This window comes from Galeopterus variegatus, unplaced genomic scaffold (genome assembly GCF_000696425.1).
Source record: "Galeopterus variegatus unplaced genomic scaffold, G_variegatus-3.0.2 Scaffold13087, whole genome shotgun sequence".
Lineage (NCBI taxonomy): Eukaryota > Metazoa > Chordata > Mammalia > Dermoptera > Cynocephalidae > Galeopterus > Galeopterus variegatus.
In genome coordinates this window covers 1,839-10,902 of record NW_007739198.1, presented here as the reverse complement: position 1 = coordinate 10,902, position 9,064 = coordinate 1,839, and the positions used below count along the sequence as shown (strand labels likewise).

Below are 9,064 nucleotides of genomic sequence, written 5' to 3'. Positions count from 1 at the left end.
CTGATGAGGATGCAGGGAAAGAGGTACTCTTCTACACTACTGGTGGGACTGTAAATTACCACAGCCACTATGGAAAATAGTACGGAGGTTCTTCAAACAACTACAGATAGAACAACCATACGTCCCAGCAATCCCACTCCTGGGCATATATCCAAAGGAATGGAAACCATCATGGTGAAGGCATACCTGCACTCCCACATTCATTGCAGCTCTATTTACAATAGCCAAAATATGGAACCAACTTAAGTGTCCTTCAACAAATGACTGGATAAAGAAAATGTGGTATATATACACAATGGAATTCTACTCTGCCATAAAAAAGAATGAAATTCTGCCATTTGCAGCAACATAGATGAGTCTGGAAAAAACTATGTTAAGTGAAATAAGCCAGACAAGGAAAGAGAAATACCACAGGTTCTCACTTATAACTGGGTGCTAAGAAAGAAGGAGGGAGGGAGGGAAGGAGGGAAGAAGAGAGAGAGAGAGAGAGAAAGGGAAAGAGAAGGGAAGGGAAGAGAAGGGAAGGGAAGGGAAGGGCCACAACAATTCATTGAGCTTTCAGAAGGAGAAACAAACCTAAGGTTACTAGAGATGGGGGGAGGAAGGGAGGGGGTTTGGGAAGGGATAAATTTGGTAAAGGGCATAAAGAAAAATGATGATTTGTAAAAATGAATATGTTAATAATAATTTTTTTTTAAGTTTAAAATTTTTAAAAATGCTAATTCCTCTGCTTGGCTGTGAACACTTCTCAGTGGTAACTCCCTACTTGTTTCTGCCCGAGCCGACCCCCACAACCCCTGCAGTTGCCTATGCCAGAGCTGTGGCCTTTTTCTCCACATAGGAGTTCATCCCCCACACTACCCACATGGCCCCACCTAGCCACCCATGTGGCCCTATGCCACCTGTGCAGCTCCAGCCTGCCAACCACCTGCGTGGCCACAGCTGCCCCATGACCCCAACCACCCACCTCCCCATGCAGCCCCACCTGCCCACCTGGGCCCAGCCATCCAGCCACCCATGCAGCCCTACCTATTTAGCCCCACCTACCTCTGTGGGCCCAGCCACCTAGCCACCCACATGGCCCCAGCTGCATGTGTGGCCCCAGCTATGCATATGGGCCCAGCCATCTGGCCATCCATGTGGCCTGAGCTGCCCTGGATGCCTGTGCAGACCCAGACATCCAGTCACCTATGTGGTCCCAGCCACAACAATCACCTGTGTGGCCCCATCTGCACACATGGGCCCAACTGTCTAGCTTCCTGCATGGTCCCAGCCACCTTGGCCACACACAAGGCCCCACACATGCACACAGGCTTAGCCACATATGTGGCCCCAACAACAGAGGTAGCTGCTGGCCCCCACAGAACTACTGAGTCTACCCAGAACTACTGAGTTTTCTTATAACCAAAACTAAAACAGCCAACCTAATGGGCAATATACAACAGATCCACAGAAGGGAGTCTCCTCAAAAGCCACCCCAAAGTAACAGAAACAACCACTCCACCAGATGATTAGAAATCAATGTAGGGATATTAGAAATACAAAAAAAAAAAAAAAAAAGAAAGAAAGAAAGAAAAGAAAATATGACACAACCAAAGGCATACTATAATTCTCAAATATCAGACCCCAAACAACAGGAAACCCTTGAAATGACTGATAAGGAATTCTGAGCAACAAACTTAAAGAAACTCAGTGAGATACAAGAAGACTCAATTAGACAACAGAAAGAAATGAGAAAAACAATACAGGCCATGAAGGAGGAAATTTACTCAGTTAGACAGCACAATGAAATGAGAAAAACAATACAGGACACGAAGGAGGAAATTTACAAAGAGATAAATACCATGAAAAAGAATGTAGCAGAACTCCTGAAACTGCAAGAGGAACAAAAGATATTTTTACTCACCTCTATCTTTTTTTAATATTAACAAATACATTCTGCAGAGAGGGCCAACTGTTCTCTGCTGTTCCCTGAGGGAAAGCCAAAGCGAAAAGCTGTTCCTCCGGCTTACTCCAACTGCAGGGCAGGGCCTGCCTATCTCCTCCCTAGGCAGAAGCTTTGTTCTAGCCCAACTTCCCTCATCCCAGCTCCCCAGTCAGGATGGGAGGCACATGGTTGCTGGTGGTGAGAATAGAATACCGTAGTTCTAGTCTCTGCTTCTTTATGTCTCAGCCTGGATGGTGTTTACTCATCCTTCAACTAGCTCCTCATTTGTCCTGGCTTAGCAGCAAGCAGGGTAATCAATCACACCATAGGAGCAAGCAGGCCTTCAGTCATCTTCAGATGACTCCTTTCTGCCTCTTTTACCCACTGGATGAACCTCTGCAGCTGTTGATTCTTGCACAGCTGCCAACCCTTGTCAGTTGCGTCCCTTTGCTGAACCAGCTCAGGACTGTTTCCTTAGCCAGGATGTCCAGCCATAGAAAGCCCTCAGTAAGTACCTTGGCCAGGGAATTACCAAGCGCTTCATCCATCAGGAAGAAGTCCTCAATGATTGCCAATGCTTCCAAACAATCAGCTGCATGCTTTATGCAATTCCTAAAAACAGAGCTCCAGGCCTTGAGCAGAGGAAGCAATAGGGCACAGTAGTGGTTTGGGTTGAGCAGGGAATCCATTTGTTGCAGGAGGAAGTCCAGGACTATGTGGCTCAGTACCTCCACCACCTCCTTTAGACATATGTTGTAAGTGTACTTGAGAGAGTACATCTCCAGGACTAGATCGTCACAAGAAATGTTCTCCTCTTTGCCCCACTGTAGTGTTCTCAGGACTTCATTCTGAAACATTTTGATGTCATCCATCTGGGGTGAGCCTGCCTGACTCTCCAGCTCCTCAGAATCCATATTTTGGTCACTTTCACTTTCACTATCTTCTTCCATGTTGATCATGAGTCCCCACAGATTCTGCCATTGTTCCTCTTCTTCCTCCGTGTTGATGTCTGCAGCCTTCCAGAGATAGCCTGGCCTGCAACTCCAGCTTCTGCTGGGTTGTAACCTTTCAGCTTCACTTTCTTCTTTCTTGGTCAGCCCTGAATTATCACTGAACTGGCCATTATCCTCATGATCCTCTGCATCTGGAGGGTGCAAAGAGATCACTAAACCCTTAGGTAGTGTGATGTCTGGGCCCCACTACAACCTGGGAAGTGAAGACAGAATGTGAGTTCAGTATAACTTGTTCTTTGACCTCAGCATTGTTACAGAGCAGAGACTGATGGATCTGTGCCCTGGCTGCTACTTCAACACCTTGCTACAGGTAGGCTTGGTCCAGCATGCTCTCATCAATGTGGCAGCTGGGGCCAATGACATTGTTGGTGATGGAGCAATTGCTGCCAATGACAGTGCCAGAGCCCAGAAGTACATTTTCTTCCAGGATTCTGCCATGGTCCAGGCTGAGTCAGGCTCTCAGGATATGTTGTGCCAGGAATGAGTACAGATCTAGGTGGCACTGTTAGTGAAGTTTGCCTCTAGGGTGAGAGGGTAGACCCATTGGCAAATGGCATCACTGCAGATAGCCAAGTACATGTGTAGGTTGGAGACCTGAGCACCATATTCCCTAGTTGTTATGTGCATGTGAATCTCCTTCCCTAGATCTCCTTGTCCACTAACAGGCCTTGCACAAAGTCATCTTGAGTTTGGTAGTCAAAGTTGTCTGTAAAGAGTTAAGCCATATGAGGAGAACAGATGCTGATATTGACAATCCAGTAGATCATATCAAATCTCCACTCCATCTCCACTGTCCTAGAACAGGCTCAAAAGAAATAAAAACTTCTGGAGGTCCTGGGTCTTCTGGATATAGAGAAGCCGGTTTGTGGACTATCCACAGCCACTACCATGTTTCCTCGTGGCAGTAAGTTGGGTGGATGGGGGATGACTCCTTGAAGATCACTGTCATCACAAATACATTTTTTTTCTAGCTTCTGCCTCAACCTGTCTTCTTCAAGGACTCTAGTAATACTGATGTTTAAGATGACATTCCCACACACCAAAAGGAAGTCAGAGTGCACCAAGGCCTTGACATCAACATCATGGAGTACTGATGTTTAAGATGACATTCCCACACACCAAAAGGAAGTCAGAGTGCACCAAGGCCTTGGCATCAACATCATGGAGTGTGGAGGATACCAACATTAATAAAGCAAATGTATTTTACAGGGCCTAACTTTTTAGAATTGCACATAGAAATGCTAAGCCTAGGAAAGACAGAAAACTTTCCCCAAGCTAAAGCCTCTGTTGTAGATAAAGAATTGTAACACAGCAAAAATGCTGTCTCTAAGGGCAGATGTCCTTCGTGCAGCTAAACCTAATGATTGTTGCCATGACGAATATTTTACTGTTCTTTTGTAATCATCTATGTTCCTTTTCTGTAACTTTCTTGCCTGGAGAGTAAAAATAGAGAGAAAACCTGATTCAGGATTATTTTCCAAGAATTCTTCTCCCTCAAGGGATTTGTCTGGAATAATCTTTTGGGCCTCTCGCTTCTCAGAAGAAATGGGCTTTGAGTAATTCTTTGTGTCTCCATCACCCTGGGAGAGGTTACAACAGAGAACATCTCCCAGCAATCAATATAGCTCTGATGTAATTATTCAAACCATATCAAAAACTATAGGGCAGCACCATGTGGATTTCAGCAAATATTCTTTGATTTGAGCAGCCTTCCAGCAACAAACACAGAGTTTTCCTGTACAACTGTGGCAGTCAGGATTTCCAGAGTACAGTCAATTAATGCCACATTGGCCAAGGGCAAAAGGACTCAAAGCTGGTCCTTGGAGGCGGGAAAGAAGCAACAGTTGAAGCTACTGGACAACAGAACTGCTTGTAGGAGTGTTAGCAGTTCTTCCTCTACCCCATTGACTCCCCCAAAACCACTGCTGCACCATTTGTTGGACCAACTGGTCACTGCATCAGGCAGCACCCCTACAGTGGCTGCCATCTTCTTCTCTCATGGCTGCCACTTTCCTAAATCAACCATACAAAAAGCAATGAAATGCCAGGAGTAAGACAATACCTTTCAATAACAACCCTAAATGTAAATGGATTGAATTCCCCATTCAAAAGACACAGACTGGCTGATTGGATTAAAAAGCTAGACCCAACTATATGCTGTCTTCAAGAGACTCACCTCATCTGTAAAGACACACACAGAATAATAGTGAAGGGACGGAAAAAGAGATACCATGCAAATGGAAACCAAATATGAGCAAGAATAGCTATTCTTATATTAGATAAAATAGACTTTAACTCAAAACTATAAAAAGAGACAAAGAAAGCTATTATACAAATATAAATGGATCAATCCAGCTGGAAGACATAAAAGTCCCAGATCTATATGTACCCAACACCAAGGCACCCAGATATATAAAGTAAGTACTATTAGACCTAAAGAAAGAGATAGACCCCCAATATGATAATAGTTGGTGACCTGAACATCCCTCTGTCAGCACTGGACAGATCATCTAGGAAACAAATATAACAAAGAAACACAGGATTTAAACTATAGTTTAGACCAACTGGACCTGGCAGATATCTATAAAGCATTTCATCCAACAACTACAGAATATACATTCTTCTCATCAGCACATGGAACATTATCTAGTATATACCACATGTTAGGTCACAAGTCAACTCTGGAAAAATTTCAAGAAATAGAAACCATTTCAAGTGTATTTGCAGACCATAATGGATTAAAACTAGAAATCAATAACAAGTGAAACTCTGGAAACTGTATAAACACATGGAAGTTAAACAACATGCTCTTGAACTGGAGAGTAAAAATAGAGAGAAAACCTGATTCAGGATTATTTTCCAAGAATTCTTCTCCCTTGAAGGATTTGTCTGGAATAACCCTTTGGGCCTCTCGCTGCTCAGAAGAAATGGGCTTTGAGTAATTCTTTGTGTCTCCATCACCCTGGGAGAGGTTACAACAGAGAACATCTCCCAGCAATCAATATAGCTCTGATGTAATTATTCAAACCATATCGAAAACTATAGGGCAGCACCATGTGGATTTCAGCAAATATTCTTTGATTTGAGCAGCCTTCCAGCAACAAACCCAGAGTTTTCCTGTACAACTGTGGCAGTCAGGATTTCCAGAGTACAGTCAATTAATGCCACATTGGCCAAGGGCAAAAGGACTCAAAGCTGGTCCTTGGAGGCGGGAAAGAAGCAACAGTTGAAGCTACTGGACAACAGAACTGCTTGTAGGAGTGTTAGCAGTTCTTCCTCTGCCCCATTGACTCCCCCAAAACCACTGCTGCACCATTTGTTGGCCCAACTGGTCACTGCACCAGGCAGCACCCCTACAGTGGCTGCCATCTTCTTCTCTTATGGCTGCCACTTTCCTAAATCAACCATACAAAAAGCAATGAAATGCCAGGAGTAAGACAATACCTTTCAATAACAACCCTAAATGTAAATGGATTGAATTCCCCATTCAAAAGACACAGACTGGCTGATTGGATTAAAAAGTTAGACCCAACTATATGCTGTCTTCAAGAGACTCACGTCATCTGTAAAGATACACACAGAAAAATAGTGAAGGGACGGAAAAAGAGATACCATGCAAATGGAAACCAAATATGAGCAAGAATAGCTATTCTTATATTAGATAAAATAGACTTTAACTCAAAACTATAAAAAGAGACAAAGAAAGCTATTATACAAATATAAATGGATCAATCCAGCTGGAATACATAACAGTCCCAGATCTATATGTACCCAACACCAAGGCACCCAGATATATAAAGTAAAATATGTACCCAACACCAAGGCACCCAGATATATAAAGTAAATACTATTAGACCTAAAGAAAGAGATAGACCCCCAATATGATAATAGTTGGTGACCTGAACATCCCTCTGTCAGCACTGGACAGATCATCTAGGAAACAAATATAACAAAGAAACACAGGATTTAAACTATACTTTAGACCAACTGGACCTGGCAGATATCTATAAAGCATTTCAACCAACAACTACAGAATATACATTCTTCTCATCAGCACATGGAACATTATCTAGGATAGACCACATGTTAGGTTACAAGTCAACTCTGGAAAAATTTCAAGAAATAGAAACCATTTCAAGTGTATTTGCAGACCACAATGGATTAAAACTAGAAATCAATAACAAGTGAAACTCCAGAAACTGTATAAACACATGCAAGTTAAACAACATGCTCTTGAGTGACCTATGGGTCCAAGAAGAAATTAAACAGGGAACCAAAAAAATTTTGAAACCAATGAAAATAAAGACACATCATACCATAATCTGTGGGATACAGCAAAAGCAGTACTAAGAGGGAAGTTTATTGCAATAAATGCTTACATCAAAAGAATAGAAAGATTTCAAATAAACAACCTAATGTTACACCTCGAAGAACTAGAAAAACAAAAACAACCCATGCCCAAAACTAGTAGATGAAAAGAAATAATTAAGATCACAGAAGAACTAAATGAAGTAGAGACCCAAAAAGTGATACAAAAGATCAATGAGACGAAATCTTGTTTTTTTTTCAGAAATAAACAAAATAGACAAAACATTAACTAGGCTAAATTTAAAAAGTGAGAAGATCTAAATAACAAAAATCAGAAATGAAAGAAGAGATTATAACTGTGACCACAGAAATACAAAGGATCATTAGAGACTATTATTAACAACTATACTACAACAAATTCGAAAACCTGGAGGAAAAGGATAAATAACTGGACATACACAAAGTACAAAGACTAAACCAAGAAGACATAGATAACCTGAAAAGAGCAATATCAAGCAACAAGATTGAAGTGGTAATCAGCAGTCTCCCAACAAAGAAAAGTCCAGGACAGGATGGCTTTACTGCTAAATTCTATCAAACCTTTAAAGAAGAATTAACACCAATTCTCTTCAAACTATTCTAAAATATTGAAACAGAGACCTTTCTCCCAAATTCATTCTATGAAGCCAGCATCACCTAGATACAACAAAAAAGAAAACTACAGGCCAATATCTTTGATGAACATAGACATAAAAATTCACAACAAAATATTATCAAACAGAATACAGCAACATATCAAAAAAATTATATACCATGATCAAGTGGGATTCACTCACACTGAGGGTTGTGATCCATTGCCGGACACGGAAAAAGACAAAAAGGAAAAAAAAAAAGAAGTATGCAGTGTTCTTTTCTTTCATTTGTTATATTTTTTAAAGTTTTTATTATACAATATTTCAAACAAATCATCAAAATCAAGGACAAAAACCATATGATTATCTCAATAGACACTGAAAAAGCATTTGGCAAAATTCAACATCCTTTCATGAAAAAGACTCTCAAGAAATTATGTACAATCAATTACGTTTCAATAAAAAAATGCAGATTCCTCTGGGATACATGGTCATCATTTCTGATTCCGCAGGCCTGTGGAACTCTGTGCCTGTATTTTTAGTTAGTAGTACACAAGGTGATTCTGATGTGGGTGCCCTGAAGATATACTTTTTTGAGATATACCTGTTTTAGTGTGTTACTATTTACAAAGCACTTTTACACATTATCTCCTTTGATCCTCACCTATGACTCTGCTAAGAAGTATGCAGTGTTCTTTTCTTTCATGTGTTATATTTTTTAAAGTTTTTATTATACAATATTTCAAACAAATATACAAGTAGAGAATATCATAACAAATCCCCATGTACCCACCACCCAACTTCAACAGTTATCAACTAAAGTCAAGTCCACACACTCCCCATAGACACAAACACTATATAAATTTGAATTATATCTCAGAAATACTTGAGACCAGGGCTAGCTGGTTAGGTCAGTTAGTTACAGCATGGTATTATCACATCAAGGTCAATGGTTCAGATTCCTGACCTGACCAATAAAAAAAAAAAAAAGGAAAAGAAAAATAAAAATATCTGAGATCAGTGTGGATCAGAGAAGAGATTTTAATTTTTATTTTATTCATAGGACTCTGTGCCTCACAGAGACCATGACTTGCCCAAGAACATATCCTTGGTCTTAGAACTGAGGCCAGAACTTAGTTATATATGGAGTTAGAGTGAGGGTGGGGAATTTAAATGTACCAACA

The 9,064-nt window shown here is 41.0% G+C and overlaps 1 pseudogene; it reads right to left on the bottom strand.

Annotated features, from left to right (window-relative positions):
- Window positions 1–2,270: 2,270 nt before the first annotated feature.
- Window positions 2,271–6,309, bottom strand: LOC103581454 (annotated as a pseudogene).
- Between the last annotated feature and the right edge of the window lie 2,755 nt (window positions 6,310–9,064).